A 26299-nucleotide genomic window follows, 5' to 3' on the forward strand; every position below is an offset into this window, starting at 1 on the left:
GCATCATAAGACTTTAGTTTATAGACCCCTTTGCTTCATCTCACTTTTTGTACCTTTTCTCTGATCCTACTCTACCAATGACCCAAGTGCCTCCAAAGGCACAACCCTACCAGTGGCAATGGCGGTCCCCCTCTGACAGCTGGGATGTCCGGGCCTGGTTGTAAAGCCTGCCTCAGTACCACCACCAGGGGCCCAGTGGACTGAAACCTGTCTACATATCAAACAGAAGTTGGCTTCTACTGCTTCCTTTTTTTCTCCCACTACTTTGTATCCCATGGCCACCACGGTTATTTTGAAAGCATATTTTAGAGCTGGGTGATGACATTTAAATAAAGTAATCTCAATGAGGAGTTAGGGATTAATAAAACTGAAGCACAGGGCCCACAGGTAGCACAGTTGTAACAATTGGGGTTAAACCAGCACTGATGCATTTTTATTTAAGTGAATCATGTCTTGCGTCTACACTGCCAAGTAAAACGGGCCCCTTCAGAGTTGAACTGAACCTGATCTTGGCTCTGTGGAATGGGGAGCCAGTTCATTAACCTCTGTGGTCCCAAACCATCTGAGCTCAGAGGGCCTTTTCAATTCTACCGGGCAGGCCCAGGTCTATCTGAGTAGACACGTTTCCCTTACAGTTGGCTTTGCTGGCAAATTTCCCCCCAAAATGTTCAAGTTTGGTTGTTGTTGTCTTTTTTTTTAATGCAAAGAAATGCTAAAGTAGATATAGAGCCAGATATTCATGTGAAAATTTTGGTAGAAGAAGCTCAACTATTCTTCAATCTCTTATAAAACTAACTTCAACATTATCCCCAACTGCCACATCTCTAGCACATCTAATTTTAATTGATAATGATTTCTTTTTAAATAGACACTGCAATTTTTACTAAATGTTTCAGGATAAAATTGAATACTTTTCGTAAGATTAAAAAGGTCAGGTTGTTTCTATACTGGTAAGATAGGTTATGATCTTTGAAGAGCGGTTATAAGCAATGCTGATGCCTCCCAAACATTCTGATTTTTCTACTTTCGGGGCTCAATAAGTGTCAGAGTTCCAGGCACACATCAGCAAAACCACCAGAGATTGTGTGATGGTAAATAGATGCAAAATCATTATTCATTGCCACAGAGGGCCTTACATGTATTCACTGTGTCACAACCGCATAATAAGATTTGGTGATATAAAAAGAAAAGCAGTAGAGAAAAATCAATAGTAAGTCAACATGTATTTACAGAATACCAACCTATCAGTGTCGTGCTAGATGAGGACTGCGTATAAAATCCTGGACTTTGCCTTCAGGAAGCTTCTGATTTAGTTGGGACAGCGGGACAAATTCCCACAAAATAACACAAGAGAGCATATAATCAAACACTAACTGAGATTTTGTAGATGCTCCTCCAAACTAATTTTGCACGGAACAAAATGAAAAGTAGGTCTGCTTGCTTTGCAGATTTGGCTGAAACCAAATTTTAGCACCATGAAGACTCTTTTACATTGCATAGCTTTTCAAGCAGCTGCATTTAAAAAGAAAGGATCCTGATTTCCCCCAAACCTGGGGCCACATGCAAAAATAAGCAAAAATACCATCAGATTAAATCATTCATACTAGCAAAAATTATTTTTAGATTATTTTTTTTAAATAATTTTTGCTAGTATGATCCAATGACTAGCTGATCCAATGACCTTTTAGAAAATCAATTTTGGCCTATACATTAGTGATAAGACATCAAATTAAGGGGACAAAAAGAAAAATAATGACCTTCTCACTGGTCTTCTGAACTTCAACTTTTCAACTTTCTTTGAATCCAAACTTATTTGAGCATTTAAACAGAAGACATATTTATTTACTTGGTCCTTTAACATTTCACAATGCCTTGTGATTCCTGTTCCTAACCCTTCTATTTCCGTAAGCCTTCTCTTTGGAAATAAATTTAATACACACTGAAAAAAAAAGGATCAAATAAGTAATATTTATTTAGCATTTTCACGGATATTTTCTCACTTAAACTTCAAACCTGTAATGTATCACTATCTACCTTTTCTAAACTGGTGGAAGAAACAATAGAAACAAAAACTAATGTTTACTGCGAGTCCTCTATTCTAGACCTGTATTATCAATTGCAGTGGCTATTTACATCTTAATTAAAAATTAATAACTTCAGTTTCTTTGTCATCTTAGCCACATTTCAAGTGCTCAATAGCCACATGTGCCTGGTGGCTACCTTAATGGACAATGCAAGTACAGAAGATTTCACTTCCATCACTGCACAAAACGCTATGGGACAGCACATCTATTACCTCATTTAAATATTCCAACAATCACCTGAAAAAGTAGATACTATTATTATTCCCATTTTATGGATGAATAAGCCTAGGTGCAGTGGCTTAGCCAAGGGGAGATGGAGCTCAGCGATAGAAATGTTCCCTAATTCCACTGTCCAAGATGGTAGCCACTAGCCCATGTGGCCACTGACCACTTGAAATGTAGTAAGCATGAGTGGGGAACTAAATTTTAATACATTTTTAAGTAATTTAAATATTCATAGCCACATGGGGTAGCAGCTACCATCTTGGATGGCTCAGATCTAGCCCCATAGCTCCATCCTCTACTCACGCTCTATCTAATGCCCCAGCCATCACATCATTGCTACTAGCAACGTCACAGGAATGAAGATCCAAGGTGGAGGAATGAAAGAAAAAGGATGGGCCCTATTCAAACAGTAGCTTGACAAAAGATTGCTTGAAGCTGAGCCTTCTTTTGGTCTCAATCCCTAAAGTAAGCTATACTCGAGGGGCTCATGGGGAAGGGGGGATTAAACCTAGCATGGAATCTATTTTCAACATGTCTTCGATATTCTGGTATTACCTCTTTGCATGAGAGCCAATAAAAGTATATATGGCATATGTTTTCCACAGGATGCAATTTTTATAGAGCAACCAGATAAATTACAACGTGGGTCAGGCCACAATTCTTCAGTGTGCCCAGAGGATCAGGCTGGAGGGGAGGGGGGAGGGGAGGTAGTGGACTAGACACATAACTCAATGGAGGTCTGGAAAGAAGGAAGAGATGGACTGGCCTCCATTCTGCAGACAGCTTCCCCTCAACCTGAAACCTTTGCTTTATTACATTTTAAGGTATCTGGAGCAGAATGTTCGGCTTCCCTTGGGTTGTTTGTTTTGCTATCAGCTTTTTATCTGCTTGGCTTTTTATGTGATTCTACTAGAAGATCTTGCCATGGAACATTTAACAAGAAGAGGAAGCAAGCTCAAAAATTTCCATTTACACCCAGAATTATTGCACGTTTCCAGAGGCCTGAGAGTGTGTCTTCCTCGAAGTTTTATGATGGGATTGTGATTTCAACGATCCCTCCAAATAGATATTCTGTCTCTATTCAGAAAATGCAATTCTAGAAACCTATATCAAACTCTAATGATAGCTTATGCTCTTTGCAGCTGAAATAACAGAGTGGTAGCTGGTAGAACTGAGCGGCGCAGGCAGCTCTGTGATGTGAAAGGGAATCTGCTGCAGCCCCTCCAGCCTGTTCTCAGTTCCTCTCAGAATTCACCTCCAACAAGAATGTTGGAAGAGAAAATCACAGCCATCGTTTTAATTTCAAGCACAGTGAGGTTTAAATCATCCCAGAGCTCCTTCCAGACTTTGGAGATACTATCAGGTCACTGTGATGGGCCCCATCTTTGGTGAAACAGATAGGCTTTGCCCAAGACCTATGGCATAAACTCCACTCTGGTCTGGCCAATTCTGAAGAATAAACATAGCAACGACATCTTTTACAAACCTGCCTCACTTCTAAATCAAGAATCCCTTCTGGAAGCCAAGATTAAAACAGTTAAATACAGTGAACTATCTTGCATGGCATATGTCTAAGTTGAACAGATCAGGAGGAAAAAAAAAAAAAAAAGACTTCTCTCCAATCCTACCAGCCTATTACTTTTCAATAGATGCACACACACACACAAAGGGTTTTCTGAATGTAGGAAAACAAGTTTATAATTACATAATTATGCAGACACACCACAATTTTTCTTTTATGTTACCTTTATCTTTAAAAGGCAACAGACAGGGCTGTACTAAAAAGCAATAAAGCATGGGTAATTTAATACCAAATTACATCCATATTGAAAAGTTTACATGCAGTTGAGAGCAGGCAGAGGTCAGCTTTTCAACAGGACTGTCTTTAATTGTGGCCATCAGTTTTAGCAATCCCGATCTCTGGATCAAAGACAGATATAATGGGCTTCCTCAACGCTGAATAGTGAAAGCAGACAGCAGGAATGGCGCTATCTGGCACCCAAAGGTCATAAAAAAAATTGCCAGAAAGGGAATGTGTCTCATTGTAAAATTATATATCTAAGATAAAATATATATTTTTAAAATCATTCTCTCTAGCCCAGTTTCCAATGAGCTACTTTAAGATTTTTTTTTGTCACTTACAGGTGCTAGGTTTTCCCTGCTTCTCCTCTAATAAATGTGCAACCTTTGCGTAAATCTTTATTAATTTTTTCAGTTGTTTTCAATCATGATTTTCTCTAACCTGCAAGGCAATCCCTCTTTCCTTGAGGAAGGGCTCTGTGAGCTGAAACTGGTTTTTCTTCCCCCGCTCTTTTCTCCCCTAAATCAAATGAGGAGTAAATTATCAGCAAATCAGATAGAAACAAGTTTCCTGGATCTGCAGATCCATTCTACAAATGAAGCAATTTCATCTCTGCTGGCTCTGGGGTTGGGGGAGTAGCATGGGAGGGGGGGGATTTTAAGTAGCCATGGGGGACCAGAACGGAGATGCTAGCTGGCGAAGCATCCCCACGTTTGCATGCACAGACCACTCAAATCTGCACCAAGAGACTACTTGCGAGAATCCATCTTTTTTCACTTAACAAGATACAAAATATAAAACACATTTGCCTCTTATTAAACCTCTCCTGTAAGTGGTTCCAGGTCCACCATTTTTAAAGGGAGGAGAGGGGAGCTGAGACCCTCTTGGGAATTTCAGTGGAGTGACTGGAGATGAGGTACAGGCTGTGAGCCTTTATTACTTTAATTTTATTTTTTTTTCTAAAAGCACAGAAGGAATAACATTTTAAATCATTAGCATTTGCTTTAAGTAGTTATTTCTTCCAACTGTAAGAACCCCCCCCCCCCCCGCTCCCAGCCCCCTTCCCCATTAGCACCACTCCCAGATCCTGCACAGAACTGCCCAGATGGAATTTCCCTCCACCGCTCAAATCTGGAAGGTGCTTTTAAAGAATTTCAGGCTCTAATTCGAGGCAGCCATGGAAGAAACTGTAATCACAGTTTCTCCTTCAAGCACTTGGAGAATAAGGTTCTTGTATTTATGGCACCTTAGACTGAAAGCTGACTGGCATCTCAAAATTATTTCAGGGCAGCAGCTACTGTTAGGATAGAAGACGGTCTTCTCTGTTAAAAAACAGAGTTCACAGTATTTCCTATTCAACTCAAAACGCTTTGTGAGAGTGACAAGGAGGGCGCTTTTAAGTGGTGAAGTGTAAAACCTAAGTTTTTTCAGAAATGGAATAAAATCAACCACGTTTTTTAATTTGATTTATAGTTTCTATCAAGGGAGCAGCAAAGGTGAAGAAATTTACGAAACCAGGAAAAGAAACTCAGTTAGGTGCTCTGCCAAGTTCAAAATGGCAGGAGGCCATATTCAGGCACAGAAATGTTGATTGGAAGGTTTAAGATCTCCTTTTGTGGGTTGGTTGGTTGCTTTGCTACTCAAAGACTAGAAGAGATAAAATAAATCGCTGGGTATTTCTGCATTTTGACTTTGCTCTGGCAAAGAAAAGATCCCACTTGAGGTAAGGCCCATTTCAAAATCTATAAAGGGCATGTACCAAAAGTGGCAGGTGACCAGGAAGGTCTTTAGTTCCAGCACGGTCTGGAGGTCTCCTGCCACTCACCTATTCTGCACTCTGTGAAGGACTGAAAAACTAAGCCAGAATTCTGTAATATGTCCATGGGATAGATGAGCTCTAATTTCGGACAGCAATAATCTGACGCAATCATCAAAGGTGGATTGGGGTGGTATTTTACTCACAGCAAGATAGAACCAATGCAGTCTGTGCCCAGTAACTCCACCTACACCTCCATGCAGACTGCACAGGTTCACCTTCCACGCCAGTCACTCGCCTTCAATACTGTATGACAGGGAATTGATGGATGGCTCTGCCCTTGTCTGCTCATTCTCTTCAGCATTAGAGCTTGTTTGTTAGGCACCAAGAGGGCACCCAGCACTGTCCAACATATTGTTGGAGCCACAGGGCCAGAAGCAAGGCATACCTTCCATCTACCTCAAAGAGAATTAAGGGCATTCCTGCTAGAAGCAGTGAAGGAGCTAGTAAAAAGCGCCAAGTGTTGGTACAAATGCAAGACCTCATGTTTATTCAAGGTGTTAAAATAAATAATTGTAATTATTGAGGGAGCCCAAAAGGGAAAAGGGAAATAGTTTCCTATAACAGAAGGAAGAGTAACTTTCTATTATAATTTAACAGAATTGAAGGGAAATGGGATACAAGAACTAAGAGCCCAGGTGCCTGCTTAGGGACAAAAAAGCAGGTGCCACGAATCCACAAAATGGAGATTAACAGCCTGCCTTTGCCTCAGAGAAACCCAGTTTCCAATTGGAGAAGGCATGCAGGATGGACAAAACCTGTCTGGAGAGATGCAAGTCAAACCCTACCTAATGAAAATGAAGGGCAATTTTTTTTAAATATTCATTTCATATTTCAAATGACTTGGGAAATTTCCAGTTGAAATCAAGTATTCAAAAGCTTAAAAAATAATGCAGAATACAAATTTTTAATTTCAGTGTCATCACTAACTCTTAGACACCTCAGTACCTCCATTTCTTCATAGAACAGAATGAGATCATGAATAACTACTGCACTGTGATATCAAGTGACAAGATCTAATGAACATGACCTGGACATGGCTTATATATAAAGAATAAATAAGATAATGAATGAAGAACAAATGAGTTCTACAAGCCCAAGATAAGCTGGAGATGCATTTCAGTTAACTCAACACTAAGCCTTTGGTTCCCACTTTGGTAAGAGGCCCTATTAGATTAAACATTGTTTTTAATAAAGTAATTCCCATGCTATGATCTGTCCTATGTCTGCCAATATGAATAATAATAGCTAATACTTATTATGCATGTCAAATGCTTTAAACATATTATCTCAGTTAATTCTCAAGCAATCCTGGTAGATCAGTACTATTGCTATGCTGATCTCACTGAAAGATAACAAAAGTTACCTACCATCTGTCATACCATATGGAGATTTCATAGAGACTTCTATTACCCCTGAACTGATACAAACAAAGTCAACCCATCTGGGACCTGTAGAGTGAAGAAAATGTCAATCTAAATACATTCCAAAACCTGGGAATCTCTTGATGCTTATGTCTCCTTCAGTCCTGACATCCATTTCACCACCAAATCCTCTCAATTTTATGAAGCAAGTTTTCTCAACCTCTTTAAAAGACTGAAAATTAATAAGATAAGCATCCAAATCATGAAAATAGGAAAAGGAAAAAAGAAGCCAAAGAGAATACAGGAAAGCAACAATACAGATCAAAGCAGAATTAGGTAATATAAAACATGTAATAGAGATCAAACAATCCAAAAGGTGGTTCTTGGAATACAGGTTAACCAGATGGTACAGCTACCTTGGGCCAACTTGGCTGCTCTTTGAAGTCAACTAATGAAGTGGCTAAAGCTAAATGGCCTCACTCACATGTCCAGTGGCTGCCATCTTGGTTAATCTAATGGGACCTCAGCTAGGACTGTTGGTTTCTGTTCCATATGGTCTAGACCAGGCTTTTTCTAATGGTGGTTTCAGAGTCAAAAAAGCAGCATGAGTGGGAAAGCTCAAATGCAAAAACACTTTTCAAGCTTCTGCTGTGTTGCATTCACTTTATTTATTCCCATTGGTCAAAGCCAAGTCACATGACCAAGTCCAGCATCATGTGGGTATGGCTACAAGAAGGCAGGAATATCACTGCAACAATCTAACATACCAAGTGACCATACTACTGGACCTGGCCCACTGATTTGATCTCTGCCAACAAACCATAAATGTGGTTTGTGTCTACTCACACTAGGATTTGTTAGGACAAGTACTCTACAATATACAGTATAAAAAAGAAGGAAAAGAACTAGGAAGAGCTAGAATATTTTTAAACATGCTGTGGGATGTATAAGGAAGGTGCTGAGCAATTGTTCACAGACAACTAAACAAGAAAAATTGGGCCCAAAAATGAAAAATTCAAAGGCTCATGGCTATAAGCAATTATGCTCATTGATGATGATGTCCAATGATGTCAGTGTGAGAGGTGAATTTGAGGGATTACCAAGAGTTCTTTGGTTCAACCTGAACAATCCACCAATCTTTGTTACTTACATTGATCAACTAGTCTAATACAAAAAAAAAAAAAAAAAAAATTAAGAATTTTTTTTTTTTTTTTTTTTTTGGCTCCTGTTGTCAAATACTCTAAGGGCTTTTATGTGGAACGACTGTGACATCAAGTGGCTAGCCAGTACAGCACATGACTCTGTCTCTGGGCAGCCCCATCAAAATGAAATCCAGCCTCTATTTCTGTAAGTCAAAGACTAGATGGATCCTTGAGCCACCATCAATGGTTTTCTCAACCAAGAAAGAAGGATGGCCTGATGTTAGGAATTTTTCCCCCAAGTATTTTAATGGTCAAAAAGGTCTGCTGTGCTCTAACAACTAATTTGGAACATACATTTTCCTGGCAGATTTTACATCAGAAAGCTTTGAATTTAAATATGAAAAGCCAGGATTTGCTTTCTAGACAGAATGCAATTCTAAAATGTCATGCAAATTTCTTTTTGGAAGAACAAATGCAAACATTTTGAGAAGAGCTCTAAATATGCACAAGGCTTTTGGGAAACCATGTGTAAAATACTATTTTGCCTGAGGCAATCTATCTCCCACATTTGTTGAGGGAGAAAATAATAGCCAATATTCTGTATGACTGTGTTGACGGTATGAATGGTTTTTATCTGCATGGTTCTTGTGCAGTGCATGAGGCAATTCTTTGTCAGCTTTTCTGGGAGTTCTGAAAAATCATAGGATCCACAAACTGTGCACTAGACCATGTCTATTTTTAATATGTACCCTCAAGCACCTAGTAAAGAACTAAGCATCCTACGGACACTCAAATACTTATTCACTAACTACCACATTTACCAATACATCCTCCCCACAACCTCTGCTACTTTCCATATGCTGAAATAAAGGGATCCTTTCTTTTTAATTCTTGCCTGCTGTATACACACTCAATTATAATCTGCCTCACTCCCGCATGAACAAACCAAGTAGTAGGTTCATTGGTATTGCTTTCTGTTCTGCTACCTCATTTTCTGGACTCCACCTTTTTTACATTCTTTACCATATATACATGAAACAAAGATATTAGACATTTGGCATAGCTGATAGAACAAGAATTTAAAAGAAACAAATTAAAAAAAAAAAACAGATCTTGACAATGCGGATGTGCTCTGGACTTGGTGAAGAATAAATATTCTAACCATCTCATTTAGCTTATAAACAGGGAACCACCAGTGAGGTAGGAAGTCCACCTCAAGGCAAAGAAAACTATGAAAGGTAAAATATGAAACAAATATGACAAAATAAAATCTGATAAATCTGATGTTAAAACATGAGTTTATTGTCTTTTATGCATTTCTGTACATTGGAAATATTTCATAATTAAAAAGTAGGTAAACGTATAATAGCTTCTTCCTTTTGTCATAGGAAATGTGCTTTATCATAATAAAAGAAAAGAAATCTTCATTCATTCGCTGGCAGCAATAAAGGGTGAATTACAAGTGGACAGGACATTTTACATCCATTAGGATGGCTATTATCAAAAGAATGGAAAATGAACAAGTGTTGGTAAAAATGTAAAGAAGTTGCAACTCTTATCTATTGCTGGTGGGAATGTAAAATGGTTTATCTGCTGTGGACAACAGTTTGGCAGTTCCTCAAAACGGTAAACATAGAATTACCCTATGATCTAGCAATTCCAATCCTAGATATATATCCAAATAAACTGAAAGCAGAGACTCAAAACAGATACTTCCACACCAATGTTTACTACAACACTATTCTTAACAGCCCAAAGGGAACACTCCAAGTTTCTACCAACAGATGAATAGATAAAAGTGGTATGTACATACAATGGAGTATTATTCAGCCTTAAAAAGAAGGGACATTTTGATACATACTCCAATATGGGTGAATCTTGAAGACTTTATGTTAAGGGAAATAATCCAGAAAAAAAGGAATATTGCATGATTCCACTTGTGTGAGATACTTAGAAAAGGTAAATTCATAGACCCAGAAAAGTATACTACAGGTACTAGTATCAGGTACTAGAAGGCAAGAACGGAAACTATTGTTTAATGGGGATAGAGTACTATTTGGGATGATGAAAATGTTCTGGAAATGCATAGTGGTAATGGTGGTGGAATACTGTAAATATACTTATTGCCAATGAATTATACATTTACAAATGGTTAAAATGATAACTGTTATGTATATTCTACTGCAATTGTTTTTAAAGATCAACACTCAGGAAGGAAAACAAAGTAGGCTGGAGAAGAGACAGGATTAAGGAATACTGGAATGGAGAGAGGAAAATATGGAAAATGAAATCAAGAAAGGACAGAAACAGTGATGGCAAGCAGAATTATGTTAGCACTGTGACTAGGGCTTATAGAGGAAAGTAGACCATGAGAAATCCTCAGGTGATCAAAGAACATTGAAAAAGAGTTTGAGTTAAGTATGTAATTTCAGCTCATCCCCCACTGATGTAACTATCCTCTTGGACCTTCAAATCCTCACAGAAATTCCACCCCACACTGCATCCATGTTCCTGTGGGAATACGGAAAGAAGGAAGAGGGACTATGACCAGCAATAAGCAAAGCAGGGCAGAAAAAGATTGGACTGGGAGCTGATTTCAAGAGTCCTAGACAGTAGACCATGCTAAGATTTCAAAGCAACTATTATAAATACATTCAAAAACTAAAAGAAAACACTCTTAAATAATTAGATGTTAAGAGGACAATGACATATAAAATGAAGAGTATCCATAAAGAAGTAGATACTATTACAAAGAACCAAACAGAAAATCTGGAGATGAAAAGTATAATAACCCAAATGAAATATTCACTAGAGGGGTTCAAGAGTATAGCTGGCAAAAGAAAAGAATCTGCAAACTTGAAGAGCTATTAACAGAAATCATGCTATCTGAAGACCAGAGAAAAAATAGGGAACGAAGATAATGAAAAGAACCTCAGAGAAATGTGGGACACCATTAAATACGCTGACATATATGTAATGGGAAAAAACAATTCATCATGTAAAAGGGAACCTCCATATAGTTAAGAGCAGACTACTCATTAGAAACAGTGTAGGCCAGCAGGCAGTAGTATAACATATTCAAAGTGCTGACACTCAACAACTGTCAACCAAGACTCTTATATTTAGCAAAACTATACTTCAAAAATGAAGATGAACAAGATATTCCTGGATGAACAAAAAATTATCCCAAGTAATCTGCTGCAAACAGACTTGCTAGAAATACTAAAGGACGTTCTCCTTTCTTCTCTCACCTTCTTTAGAGGATTAAAATATGGTAATTATAACAATGCACTGTTGCATTTGTAATATGTACACACATAATATGTAAAACAATAGCACAAAAAAAGGAAGAGGGAATTTAGCAATAAAGGAGTAAAGCTTTTAGTTTTCATTGACTAGTCAGTATAAATCTAAAGTAGATTCTGAAAACTTAAAATGTGTAACTGTAAACCCTAGAGCAACCACTAACAAAATAACTCAAACAAATACAATTTAAAAATCTCTAGTGGGATTAAAATGTTACACAGAAAGTAACTAATACAAAAGAATATGATAAGGAGAGATAGGGGAAAAAATGCACATGAGACATGTAGAAAAGAAGAACAAAATAGCAGATGTAATTCCAGCTGTATCACTAACAACACTAAGTGTGAATGGATTAAACAATCCAACTGAAAGGCAAGGACTGTCACAGTGGACTGAAGAAAACAGTATCACCTAAATGTTGTCTGTAGGATAGACACTAGGTTCAAAGATACAAACAGTTTGAAGGTAAAATGATAGAAAAAATAATCCTAAAAACAACAACGACTGCAATGGCTATATTAATATTAGACAAAATTGACTTTAAAACAAAAAAGGGGTGCCTGGGTGGCTCAGTCATTTGAGTGTCTGACTTCAGTTCAGGTAATAATCTCTCACTCTGTGAGTTCGAGCAACGTGTCGGGCTGTGTACTGACAGCTCAGAGACCGGAGCCTGCTTTGGATTCTATGTCTCCTTCTCTCTCTGCCCCTTCGCCGCTGTTTCTCTTTCTCTTTCTCTTTCTCTTTCTCTCTCTCTCTCTCTCTCTCTCAAAAATAAACAGTGATTTAAAAAAGCACTCTATCATGAATATATAACAATTTTAATAATATATGCACCTAGCAACAAATGCCCCAAAATACATGATGCAAAAAATTTAATTTTATAGAACTGAGGGAAAAATAGACAATTCAAATACAATAAAGAGAGCTTTAATACCCCATTTTCAATTATGGATAAAAGATAAATAACCAAATAGATTTTTAAACAACACCATAAACCAACTATATCTAACAACCACCTTTAGAACACTCCACCAAACAGCAGAATACACATTCTTCTTAAGCACACATGGAACATTCTGCAAGATAAATGACATGCTAGGCCATAAAAGCAGCTAGGTTTTAAAAGAGTGAAATTATATATGGTATGTTCTGTGACCACAGTGCAATTTAGAAATCAGTAACAGAAGGAAATTTATGGAATTCGCATCCATGTGCGCAGCATATGCCTAAATAACCAATGGGTCAAAGAAGAAATCACAAGGTAAATTAGAAACTACCCTGAGATCAATGAAAACAAAAACACAACATACCAAAATTTATGGGATGCATCTAAAGCAGTATTCAGAAGGAAATTAATAGCTGTAAACACTTATAAAGTATTTTTTGTTAAAGTTTTATTTTTATTTTTGAGAGAGAGGGAGAGAGCACAAGCATGAGCAGGGGAGAGGGGCAGAGAGAGAGAGAGAGAGAGAGGGAGAGAATGAGAATCCCAAGCATACTCCACGTTGGCAGTGCAGAGCCCAATGTAAGGCTTAAACCCACAAACTATGAGATCATGACCTGAGCCAAGATCAAGAGTTAGATACTGGACTGACTGAGCCACCCAGGTACCCAAGGAAGAAAAATCAACCCTCAATGTTAAGAAACTAGAAGGGGGGTAGAGGGGAAGTGAAGGAAACTAGAAGAGCAAACTAAACTCAAACCTAACAAAAGGAAGGAAATAGTAAACATTAGACTAAAAAAAAATTTTAATAAAATATAGGGAAAATAGAAAAATTAAAACTAAACCAAAAGTTGTTTGTTTGAAAAGATCAACAAAATTAAGCTAGAGTAGCCAAGAGAGAAAAAGACAGAAGATACAATTATTAAAATCAGAAATGACATGAGACATTGCTACCAAACTTGAGGGGAAAAAAATATTTTAGGTGACTACTATGAACAGCTGTATGCTGACAAATTAGCAGGCTTCGGTGAAAGGGATAGATTCCAGGGCACCTGGTTGATTCAATCAGTTGAGCATCCAACTTAGGCTCAGGTCATGATTTCGTGGTTCATAAGTTCAAGCCCAGATCAGGTTCTCTGCTGTCAGCATGGAGCCCGCTTCAGATTCTGTGTCCCCCACCTCTCTCTGCCCCTCACCCACTCGTGCTCTCTCTCTCAAAAGTAAATAAACATTTTAAAATAGAAAAATAAAGAAACAAATTCCTAGAAAGACATCAATTACCAAAACATATTCAATGAGACATAATACAACATCTACATAGACCTAAAAAAGTAAAAAGAGCCCACTAGTAATTTCAAAACTCCCCAAAAAGAAAAGCCTAGGCCCAGATCATCTCATTGATGAATTCTACCAAACATTCAAAAAAGAATTAATACCAATCTTTCACAAACTCTTCCAAAAGATCTAAGAAGGAACAAATTAATTCAGTGAGGCCACTATTACTCTGACAACAAAACCAAGATATAACAAGGAAAAAAATTACAGACCATTATCCATTATAAATGTAAATATAAAAATTCTCAACAAAATACAAACAGTACATAAAAATCACATCTAGCAATATATACAAATATACACCACTACCAAGTAGGATTTATTCCAAGAACACAAAGTTGATTCAAAATCTAAAAATCAATTAATGTAATATACCACATTAACAGAATAAAGGACAAAAAATAATCACCTAAGGGGCACCTAGGTAGGTCAGTTAGTTGAGTATTTGACTCTTGATTTCACTCAGGTCATGATACCAGTGTCATGGGATTGAGCCCTGTGTTGAGCTCCACACTGAGCATGGGGCCTGCTTGAGATTCTGTCCCTCTGCCCCTCACTCCCACTCACACTCTCTCTAAAAAAAATAAAAAACTTAAAAAGAAAATAATCATCTCGGTGTAAGCAGAAAAAGCATTTGGCAAAAATCTAACACCTTTCATGATATGAACACTCAAGAAACTACAATTAAAGGGAGTTTTATCAACCTAATAAAGGATATCTAAAAAACCCCATAGTTAACATCAAACTTAATGGTGAAAGTTTGAATGTCTTTTCCCTAAGGTCAGGAACACAACAAAGGTGTCTGCTCTCACCACTTCTATTCAACATTGTAATGGAGGGCCTAGACAAGGCAATTGGACAAGAAAAATAAACACCATGTAAAGTGAAATGAAGTAAAACTATCTCTATTCACAGATGATATCATCTTGTATATAGAAAAACCTAAGGTAACCACTATAAAAATATTAGCACTAATAAACAAAGTCAGCAAGATGACAGGATACAAGATCAATATAATAAAATTGTGTTTCCATACACTTGAAATGAACATTATGAAAATGAAATTAAGAAAATTCTATTTATAAAACCATCAAAAAGAATAAAATACAAATAAATGTAACACAAGAAACACAAAGCTTATAGATGGAAAACTACAAAGCATTGCTGAAAGAAACTAAGGAAGACCTAAATAAGTAGAAAGATAGTCCATGTTCAACAATCAGAAGACTATATTGCAAAGGTAGCAATATTCACACTAAATTGATCTACAAGTTAAACTCCATCTCTATCAAAATCCCAGTTAGCTTTTTGTGGAAATTTACAAACTTATCCTAAAATTCCTATGGAAGAGCAAAAAATCCAGAATAGGCAAAAAAAAAAAAATGTTGAAAACTAACAAAGCTGGGGACTCCCACTTCTTGATTTCTTGTTACAATGCTTTAGTAATCAAGATGGTGTGATAATTGACATAAAGACAGTCATGTGGATCAATGAAATAGAACTGAGAGTCCAATAATAAACCCTGACATTTATGGTCAATTGATTTCTGAGAAGAGTGTCAAGAAAAATTAATGGGGAAATAGTCTTTCCAAAAAACGGTGCTGGGACAATGGAGAGCCACATAAAAATGAACGAAGTTGGATCACTACCTCACACTAGACAAAAAAAATTAACTCAAAATGGATCACAGACCTAAATGTAAGAGCTAAAACCAATAAAATTCCAAGATAACAGAGGAGTAAATCTTCATGATGTTGGATGAGGCAAAGGTTTCTTGGATACAACATCACCTGTAACCCAGAATGTCTAATGATCAATGGTGATAATAGGCCAATGCCCTTTATATAGGCAGCCTTTCACACATTTAAAGGAAGGGTTTTTATAAGCTAGGGTCCATGAACAATCCCCCAGGTCAGCTTTGGGTGGTACCTGGAGCTCTTAAAATCATGTGTAATCTTAGATACATAATCCCTTTGTCTTACAGAGAATCCTCAGCTGTCAACATATTCTAAAATTATATGTGATCTCCCCAATAGTTAATAACCATTGATTTAAAGTGGACCATGAAGCACTTCACCTTCTCCAGAGTTTTCATCTCCCCAGAAGTAACACCTCCAGTTCCTCCAGCCATACCTGTTTATTTCCTCTGCTCTACTCCTCAGACATGTTCTTCCCTACTCTTCCCCGTCTGAACAAATGGTAGTCACCTGAAAGTCACATTTGATTTCTTATTATCCCTCACCCTAGCTTCCAATCCAACACAAGAGCTTTTAATTTTCCTTTTCAATGTACATGAATCCATACAAGTTTCTTCCTCCAAGCTGCTATGATCATTTCCAGCCTGAGCTTATGCAGTCTCCTAATTGCCCTCTTCCCCCTTCCATGCTCACCCCTCTTTCAGCCATTCTTCATATGGGAGCCAAGAACAATCTATCTAAAATGTAAAGTACATCATATTGTTCCCTTGCTTAAAACCCATGACACTCAAAAAATTTCAACCTCCTACCCCTACTCCTCGACCCAAGCCCTTCCCCTCTGATGCCACCACATTCTCTCTCTCCCCTCATTTGCCACATTACAGTGACAATAGCCTGCATTCAGTTCCAAGCACGTGTTAAATTTCTTCTCATCTGAGGACTGTTCCACTCTGCTAGAATGCTCCTCATCCTGTTCCTCCCCATTCTTCAGTCCTCTATTTATTTCCCTACAGACACTGCCTCTGACAATCTTCCTAAATTAGGAAGTACTTACCCCTCCCTGTTTATCACAGTTCCCTGAGGAGTTAGTTAGCTAGCTGATTTGTATGTTTAACCATTTTCCCCTTTAGACTAAGCTCCATGAAAGCAGGTTCAAGATCTGTCTTTTACTGTTGTACTTCCAGTAGCTAATACAGTGGGTGGCACATGATAAATACCCAAAACCTCCACGGAATGAATGAATACATGGTGTCAAGTCCACTCACCATTCTTGACATATTCTCATGTGTAATATACACCTTAAGATGTGGTCCCCAAAACTAAACTCAAATTTCCAGCTGAGGCCTAACTCTTTCACAGACATCTGGGTATGCCATGTTCATCTAATTTTTTTTCCTAATATCAAAATAGCCTATTTCATAAACCACCCCAAGAAAATGGTCTAATAAGATTTGCTAGCTGTGTATCTCTCCCACTGGTAACTGTAACCATTCATATATTCAGTATGTCATAAATAATAGAATATAAATATGGACTCATAAAATATCAGTACAGAATGCAGCAAGCCTCTGGCTCACAATTTGGTGTTCTTTGTACTGCCTCCCTAAAATCAGGTGATGACTTCAGATTTACTTTTAATTAAATTTAACTTTGGCCCCCAAGTAAAAAAGATTTCAACATATTGACCATAGGAATTTGTACAACAAAGAACTCTATTACACTGCCTCCAAGATGTATGATGGCTCACCAATTTTCTTCCCCTTCACCCTTGATGCTACAAAGCACAGAGGCACCAACAATGCCAGGGATTTCCCTGGACACGAGAGATCTGGCTTGTTTTCTGAGAGGCAGGGGTAAGCTCAAAAGATGTTCTACAATTCAGACATACAAACAAGTTTGAGCTAGAAGAGGCTGCTGAGAAATTGCTATCTCCACGTTGTTAGATAAGCTGCACACAAAATGAAACTAGCCTGCTAAAATTATTACCATCTCCATACTTACCAGCAATGATGCAGGGGACAGCAGAGAGCATTAATCACCTGAAAATACCTAATCAGAGTAGAGACCTTTTATATTACCATTCAAATTCTTAACTGCCCCCAGCCTGATTTCTTTTAAGCAAAGGCCCACAGGCCTTACACATTTCATGGTTATTTTCTCTAGTTATGTAGTCTGTATTTTTTTCCTAGTGTCTCATTTTTGTCCACCTCCCCCTTCCTTTTTTTCCCTTCAAATGGACAGAACCTGGTTCCTATCACCTAGAGATGAATTAATCTTTCCAAATATCCTGACATTGCCTTCCTAGAAAAGTTCCCTGGAGCTCTGTAGCTGTTGGAGAAGAGAGGCGGCTTGGCTCTGACTTTCATATACATTTTGAAATACCTTTTGCAGGATGGCTGGAAATAAGGAACTAATAACAAAGGACTTCTAAAATTACCAGTAAATCTGAAGCATTCCGCCTGGTGCACAGCCTTTGAGAGTCTTTAATTCATCAATTAGGTGATCAAAGATCTTGTTCAAGATATGATTACATTTCTTTTGTTCTCTTTGCGCAATCATATTAAAATTGATAGCATTCCTGAAATCAAACGGGTTCCAAAGCTAAAAATAAAAACAGGCAAAATGACACTCTCACATTCATCACTTTCTAAAGGCAAGGCTATGATCGGCCCTTTAACTATCCTGGGACCCAAATGTTAGGACAAACCATTCTATGGTGATGATATCAAAAGAGGAACTTGAAGTTTCCACACTCCCAAAGCAGCTACCATGCATTTAGGCTGGGGTCGGGCTGTTCCTCCGGTGTGTGTGTTGGGGGGGGGGGGGGGGGGGAACAGAGAACTTGTGGCCACTCGCCAAAGCCAAAGCCAACAGCTAACAATTTCAATGATAGAGAATGGAGATCTTTGAGTGCCTGTTGGTGGCCTCTGTCACACACACAGGATTAGTCTTCCTTATGCCACTAAAAACAAAATAAAATCATAGCCTGAAAAAGAGAAGGAAATGTTTCTCAAATGACCACAACTCTTATTCCTTGTTCCCCAGGAGTTATGCCAATTGTATTTTGTCTGAATATTCTTGATCATCATACAAGAGCATATAGTAAGGTATTTCAGTAACAGGTCAGATGATAAGTATTTTAGGCTTTGTGGCCCACTCGATCTCCTCCACAACCACTCAGCTCTACCTATGTACCATGAAAGCAGTCACAAATGACATGTCAATAAATGGGCATAGCTGTGATCTAGTAACTCTTTATTCACAAAAACAAGCAAAGGCCAGATTTGCCTGCAGACTGTAGTTTGCCAATCTTTGCTCTAAAACACGGTCATGACCATAACCCATACTTGTGGAGTTTAGTCTACATCACGCTGATGCTGGGCAGTTTGAAGAAGAATCCTTATTATGACCTCAGGTCAGAAAATAGAATTGGTCTGATTAGGGGGGAAAAAAGGTCACTGACCCACAAGTCTAACTTTCGAGTGGTTTTCTCTTCAAAAAGTTCATTTTACGCTCCAAATAAAATTTGTCAGTCGTGTTCATTATTTCTTTTAAAGAACATTAGATTTCACATTGCATCCCACTTATTTATTACCTGAGTTTGGGTCTTAACAAATATGATTCTGTTATTCTCTGTCATCAATAGAGCAAGCACATGTGGTTTTGATTGACAAAATTGTGATAAAATTCACTGCATCCTTAAAAAAAGTGATTGAAAAGTTTTCAGACTCTTGCAGAGAATGTAGGGGGGAAAATGAGAGGATTGAATTTCAACAAAAGACATGCCAGGTTTTGTTGTTTTTTTTTTTCCTGCTCTTGTTATTCAACATTCCCACTACTCAGTATCTAATTAGATACTAGAACAATCCAGGAATCATGTGTTTCTCTTTAAACTTTTGGCAAAGTCCATCCCACCATGGTTAACATTGGGTACATTTAGGTTTCTCTCCAGGGGCCAGTACTGGGTGACATCATATGCCATGTCACAAACAATGGAACATAAATAAGTACACATGCTCCGAGACATGCAAAACACTTGCAGTCATTCTGGTTTTCTCTCTTTTCATTCACTTCAAATCCATGTTCATTTGGTTGCTTGCAAACCCTCCTTTGTCTCTCAAGTTTTTTAAGAAATAGATATCCCTTGCTATTATTGCCCCCAGAAAAATAACAGTTCAATTTTTTAAAAATCTCATCAGTCACATAACAGTTCTGTCTGCCTCATCGAGTTCCATTGGAATGGCTTTCTTGAACACTGAACAAAACACAGTACATTCCCTGAGAACACCATGGTAAGTCACCACATAACCTACTTGCTCTTATAAATAGGTCACCAACTGGACAAGAAAAAAGAGAATGGACACAATGCAAACAGCTTGACCTTCAAAGCTGTCTGGCATGTGGCTCTTTCCCTTATGAACTGATATCCATGTCTGAGAAACACGATCCCATCTTCATGCTACACCCTTTCTGATACAGAACTGGAGCAGACAGAAGTTATGTAACTCATCAGCTACTAGGGAAAGGTGGAGAATGCCAAAAAACACACAGACATAGTCAGAACTTTTAACTTGAAAAAAATGTGTTGTTTGTGAATGGGGAATAAATATCCTGAAACTCTTCCATATGTCTGCTTTCCTTCTCCTGGGCTACATTCCAGAGAGGTCATAGTAGTTCCACATTTTTCTCTAAAATATGAAAAACTATTGCCGAACAGGTTTTATAAATGGTTTTTTTCACAGTGACTAATATACAAATGCTCCACATAATTGGTTCAAATGAATTTACCAAATATTCAGAATTCCTTGGCCAGGTAATTCCTAATTTAATATTTAACTTAGAGTCATCTCATCAGATGATCCTCACCTACTGTTGTTGGGAAACGAACACTTTTTAAAGAATATACCACTTGACAATGCAATCTACTTAGTAACATTGCCTCATGGCTACAGATACTGTGCTACTGACCAAATGCTTGACATGAGCATAATGCTTTCTAAACTTCTTTTTTCAAAGGACTCTTGTAGAATATTCCTTTGAGGAATGAAGATACCAGTAAGTTTGTAGAATCTAAGCCTTTCACTGGGTCATCCTCATATACAAAATACCACAGTCAATTATGATCCCACAATGGACACGCTTTCTTATATTAGTCATTTTTGCTTCCCCAAACCACCAGGTCAACCTCACTTATCTGGCTTACTGAAAAGTTCTGGGGAAATGACTATCACCTATCAGATTCCCAGGATAAGCCTTACCAAAGTGAGCAACAGACCTACTGCTAATCAGCTCTCCATTTCTCTTGCTTTTTCAGTAAGCTCCTTTAAATGTTTCTCTCTCTTTTGTTATAGGTCTTTATTTGTGTTATTCTTTACCAACCCCAAGGCAGAAATGTGGGCTTTGGGCATCCAAGAAAATCATAAATAATTCCTAAACTGTAGAAAGTAAATATAACTGAAAGAAGAGTGATAGATTTGGTGGACATCTGAACCATGTTCATCTAAGTCCAAAGACTATCCTCCAATTCAAGTATGTCAGCCAAGGCATGGTTCAAAGTGGTAACATAATAAAAATGATCTCCACCAATCTTCATCTCTCTGATAAAAGGGGCAATGACCTCCATATCTCACTGTTATTACAGGTCAAAGAGATATGCATGGATTTGGCTGTTTTAATAAATCAAAAACATTTTCAAAAGAAACTCATTATGTTAGAAACAATTACAAATTCATATTGAGGCAGAATTCTGTGGTTCATAATTCTGTCCTGTCTGTGGAACTATAAGTCTATTATTTTATTTCATTTTTTATAGATCTATTATTTTAAATTTTGGCTTTCTATGGAAGCCTCTCCTCTGATTTTGTATTAATTTTCTTTCCCCTAATCTTTTCTAGCTCCACCACATTTTTAGTCAATCACAGCAAACAAAGCAACAAAGGATGGCTATTCTAGGAGCAGATACATTATGATCTTTAAAAAGACATATTTTTATACGCTATACGGTTTAACTAGTCCTATATACAAGTCTACACAAAAACTCAAGTTGTTTCCCACCACTATTTTCAGAGGCAGAAATTTTCAGAGGCTGTTATCTTCCCCAGTGGTTCCTGTAGCATTCTTCCAATTAGTGTTTTGAGCTACTATTTCAGTCAGCTTTGAAAACTGGAAAAAAATTAATAATAAATACTTTGGAAAGAGCATAGGCATCATTTAAAACATTAAAATCAGGATATATAACTTCCAAAACACTGACAAAAACAGAAGCAAAGAATGCACAGTTTATGGATGAAAAGACAAGTGACAGCAAAAATATATTTCAATACTTTTCTTTTTATTTATTTTTGGGACAGAGGGAGACAGAGCATGAACGGGGGAGGGGCAGAGAGAGAGGGAGACACAGAATCGGAAACAGGCTCCAGGCTCCGAGCCATCAGCCCAGAGCCTGACGCGGGGCTCGAACTCACGGACCGCGAGATCGTGACCTGGCTGATGTCGGACGCTTAACCGACTGCGCCACCCAGGCGCCCCCAAAAATATATTTCAAAAAGGAAATTTTTTCTGAAAGAAATAAGAGCAATATGGATTATCCTAGTAATTATAATCAATATAAATGAGTTAAACACCCCTATTATGGACAAAAATTCTTAGATTTGATTTAAAAATTGCCTCAGGATTTACAAAGTAACACAGAAAGTTAAAAAGTAAAAGGACGAACAAAAATATAATGGACTAATATAAACCACAACGAAGTGATAGTTCTTATATTAGTATCAGTAAAAGCAAAAATGAAGGCCAAGCATTAAATGAATAAAGAGGATATTAATATATTACAAGATACAAAAATATAACATAACTCTAACAACTATTAACTTTTATACATGGAATAAAATTGCCCCAAAATAGAAAAATAAATCTAAAAGAAATAAAGGAAAAGTACCAGAAACTCAAGAAATGTCAGAGTATAAATTTAACAGATTAAAGAGTCAAACTTAAATAACAGCACATATGATTACTCATATGAAGCCAACATTTTCATATCCACAGAACATTCGTATTATTTTACCATATATTACCTAAAAATAAATACAGGATAAAATCAAAATAGTAAAAATTACACAGGCAGCAAGCTCCATTATCTTTCTACAGTATAATAAATCTTTAAGCATAAACAAAACAAAAGCCTTCAACAACCTGAATACTTTTTAGGGTCTCCTAAGTAAAACCACTCACAGATCATTTAGGAAATAGTAACAGTAATAACACTACTACAGCAATTTATAAGATGTACCTAAAGCTATTCCCAAAGGCAAATTAATAGTCTTAATTATTAGCTTATTTAACAGTAAAGAATCAAAATAAATTAACTAAAATATTGAAATCTAAATATATATACACATATATATAAATTAAAATATTCAAATCCAAATATATATACATATATAATTTTAATGCATATAGTATACTATTTTTAAAAAGCCCATTATATTCAACCTTTATATTCACAGAAGAAATGCTTGATGGTTGGCTCTTGTCTACTACTTGTGGATGAGTAAAGGAACACCTACCAGTAAACACACCAACTGCTATGCTTAGAGAGAATGCTACCAAGAAAAAGTAAAGAGAGTAAATATACAACTCCAGCTAATTTGAGTTTTACTAGCTATACATACTAAATAACCCAGGTCAACAGTTCTCAAATATTGTTGTATACATAATAGTGGTGTCAAAGTATTGAATACTTATTTTTAAAAGTAGGATTCCTGGGTCTTACAACCTATCTTCCAAATGACAATCTCCAGGAATAAGACACAGGCGTCTGTAATTTTAATAAAGCCTTCTGGTCAGTTTAATGCATACTCAGTTTGGGGAATAAGTACATACTCTACTGATCTTAATTTTTAGGGATTGGGCAATATGGCAAAGTTACTCAACACATGAAGATTAAGAGCAAATTGAAAGAGAAGAAAAACTAAGACATCAGACCTAATGTTAATGCAGAAAACAGTAGAATGTATTTGATTTTCTGTTTCAATGGCATTGAAGAGGCTATTTTATCATTAAAACAAGAATAGAGAAAAGGAAGAAAGGATAAGAGAGAGAAGAAACTACTTGAGAACAAGAATGAATTTTTCAAAATTTAGATTAAAAAAATAAAAGCATGGGTGATGCCTTTAACAAAGGCAGTGAAGAGCAGAGTACCAACTGCTGAAAACTGAGTAAGTAAATCAGAAGACCAGGAAGAATTCTCCATGTAATAACAGTTTTTAAAAGAGCAAATGTAGGGGCGCCTGGGTGGCGCAGTCGGTTAAGCGTCCGACTTCAGCCAGGTCACGATCTCGCGGTCCGTGAGTTCGAGCCCCGCGTCGGGCTCTGGGCTGATGGCTCAGAGCCTGGAGCCTGTTTCCGATTCTGTGTCTCCCTCTCTCTCTGCCCCTCCCCTGTTCATGCTCTGTCTGTCTCTGTCCCAAAAATAAGTAAACGTTGAAAAAAAAAATTTAAAAAAAAATAAATAAATAAAAAAAATAAAAGAGCAAATGTGGATATTCTCCAGTGTGAGGACGTTATCATCTGTCAGTGTGACTAGGATGGATTACATTTGCCAGAATCCCACCACTTTCCTAGGTAATTATACATGGAATCCTCACAACCATCTTCTGAGATTGATTCTGTAACTATCCACATTTTATAGATGCGGCAACTAAGGCACAAAGCAGTTTACATGAGGTAGTCATAACGTGTTATAGCACATAGCTAGTCCGTGTCGGAGCTGGGTTTGAAACCAGACCCAATGGCCCCAAAGTCCACCCTTTTAATCACTACAAGTCACAGAGAGCAATTAAACCAGACACATTAAAAATTGCCCAGATAATTATTGCTAATGTGCTTTTGAAATTTCATGTTTTTATTTATCAAGTCTACTATAGTCATGTTTCTTTAATTCATTAGTGTCTTTTGCTCCAATGCAATTAATAGGGTCTTTTTTCTTTTTTAGTGTATTATTTTCCTAATTGAAAAAACTGTACTCCTAAAAAGCTCAAACTACAAAGAACTGAAAAAAAGTGAAAGCACCACCTGATTCCTGCTTCTGCTAAGTTTGTTGTATATAATTCCAGACACTTTTATGCATACTTCCAGAAGGAAGACAAAGAAAGGATATGGAGAGAATTATACAAGAGGCTTCAGTTAAGTGATGGGTATATAGGTGTGTAATTTATTTTTACTTTCTACATCTAATATGCCTTTGTAAAAATATTTGACAAATAAGCAAGATGCCTTCCACCACAAATGGCATACTTCTTAATACATTCACCAACTTTATTAAACTTTCTATTTTTTTTAATTTTTTTTCAACTTTTATTTATTTTTGGGACAGAGAGAGACAGAGCATGAACGGGGGAGGGGCAGAGAGAGAGGGAGACACAGAATCGGAAACAGGCTCCAGGCTCTGAGCCATCAGCCCAGAGCCCGACGCGGGGCTCGAACTCACGGACCGCGAGATCGTGACCTGGCTGAAGTCGGACGCTTAGCCGACTGCGCCACCCAGGCGCCCCTAAACTTTCTAACAGTGATCAGAGATAAAGGCACATTTTGCTATTCTTCAGTTCCCATGATGACCCTCAGAAATTTGAACTATGCACAGTGGAAATGCTTGAATGAAAAGTAAAAAACACTGGCATTCATAATTGGAAATTATAACTATTATTTTGTGCACTCTCAGGATCAAGAAAACATTCTTTTCCAGGACATTTTAATGAAAACAGTATTAAATATAGTCCTAAAGTATAATAACAACACAGTTACTCTGTGTTCAAACACTGGATCTTCCCATTGTGCTTTTTTAAAAACAAAGACAATAATAAAAACAAGATGTGTCAGGCACAGGTCTAAGAACCTTTATGTGATCTTTGTGCCAAATGGTTGAGGTCAGAATTTTTATTCCCATTTTACAGATTAAAAAAAAACTGTAGCTCTGAGAAGTTAAATATACCCCAAGTCATATAGTCACTAGGTAGCAACCCCTGCTTCCAACCCAGTTTCTCATGTACAAATCCAATGCTCTTTGTACCTTATCACAAAGAAAAAGGAAAGAAAGAAAAGGAAAGAAAAAGGAAAAGGATTGAAAAGAAAAAGAATAAGAAAGAAAAGTGATAGTAGGGAGTGCACAGAATTCCCAGGAAGGCTGGAGAGCTAGATTTGGGGCAATACAGACAAGAAGACTCCCAATTATCATGCCTCTGAATGAGTAGAGAGGGAACATGCCTACTGTCCTTGTTGAGCACTCAAGAACACAAGCAGGAGCATAGATGGTCTCAATGATGTCGCACCAATGCTGTCTCAGCAATGCATTCTTTCTGTAGCTGCTGCCCTATAAAGTGGTGCCCTTGAGGGTGTGCCTTCCCTGTCACTCTAAGACAGCTCCCCCTAGAGCTTGTATTATGTGCTTGCACCCCTGCTGCCAGAGCGTCAAAGGGGACTCTCAAAGGGGATAAGAAAAGCAAATAACTGGTATTTTCAGCATCTCCAGAAAGAGGTAGGTAGTATCCACAACAAGTCTCATAGGAGGAGGGAGTACCCAAAACAAAGGA

Source organism: Lynx canadensis, chromosome E2 (genome assembly GCF_007474595.2).
Source record: "Lynx canadensis isolate LIC74 chromosome E2, mLynCan4.pri.v2, whole genome shotgun sequence".
Lineage (NCBI taxonomy): Eukaryota > Metazoa > Chordata > Mammalia > Carnivora > Felidae > Lynx > Lynx canadensis.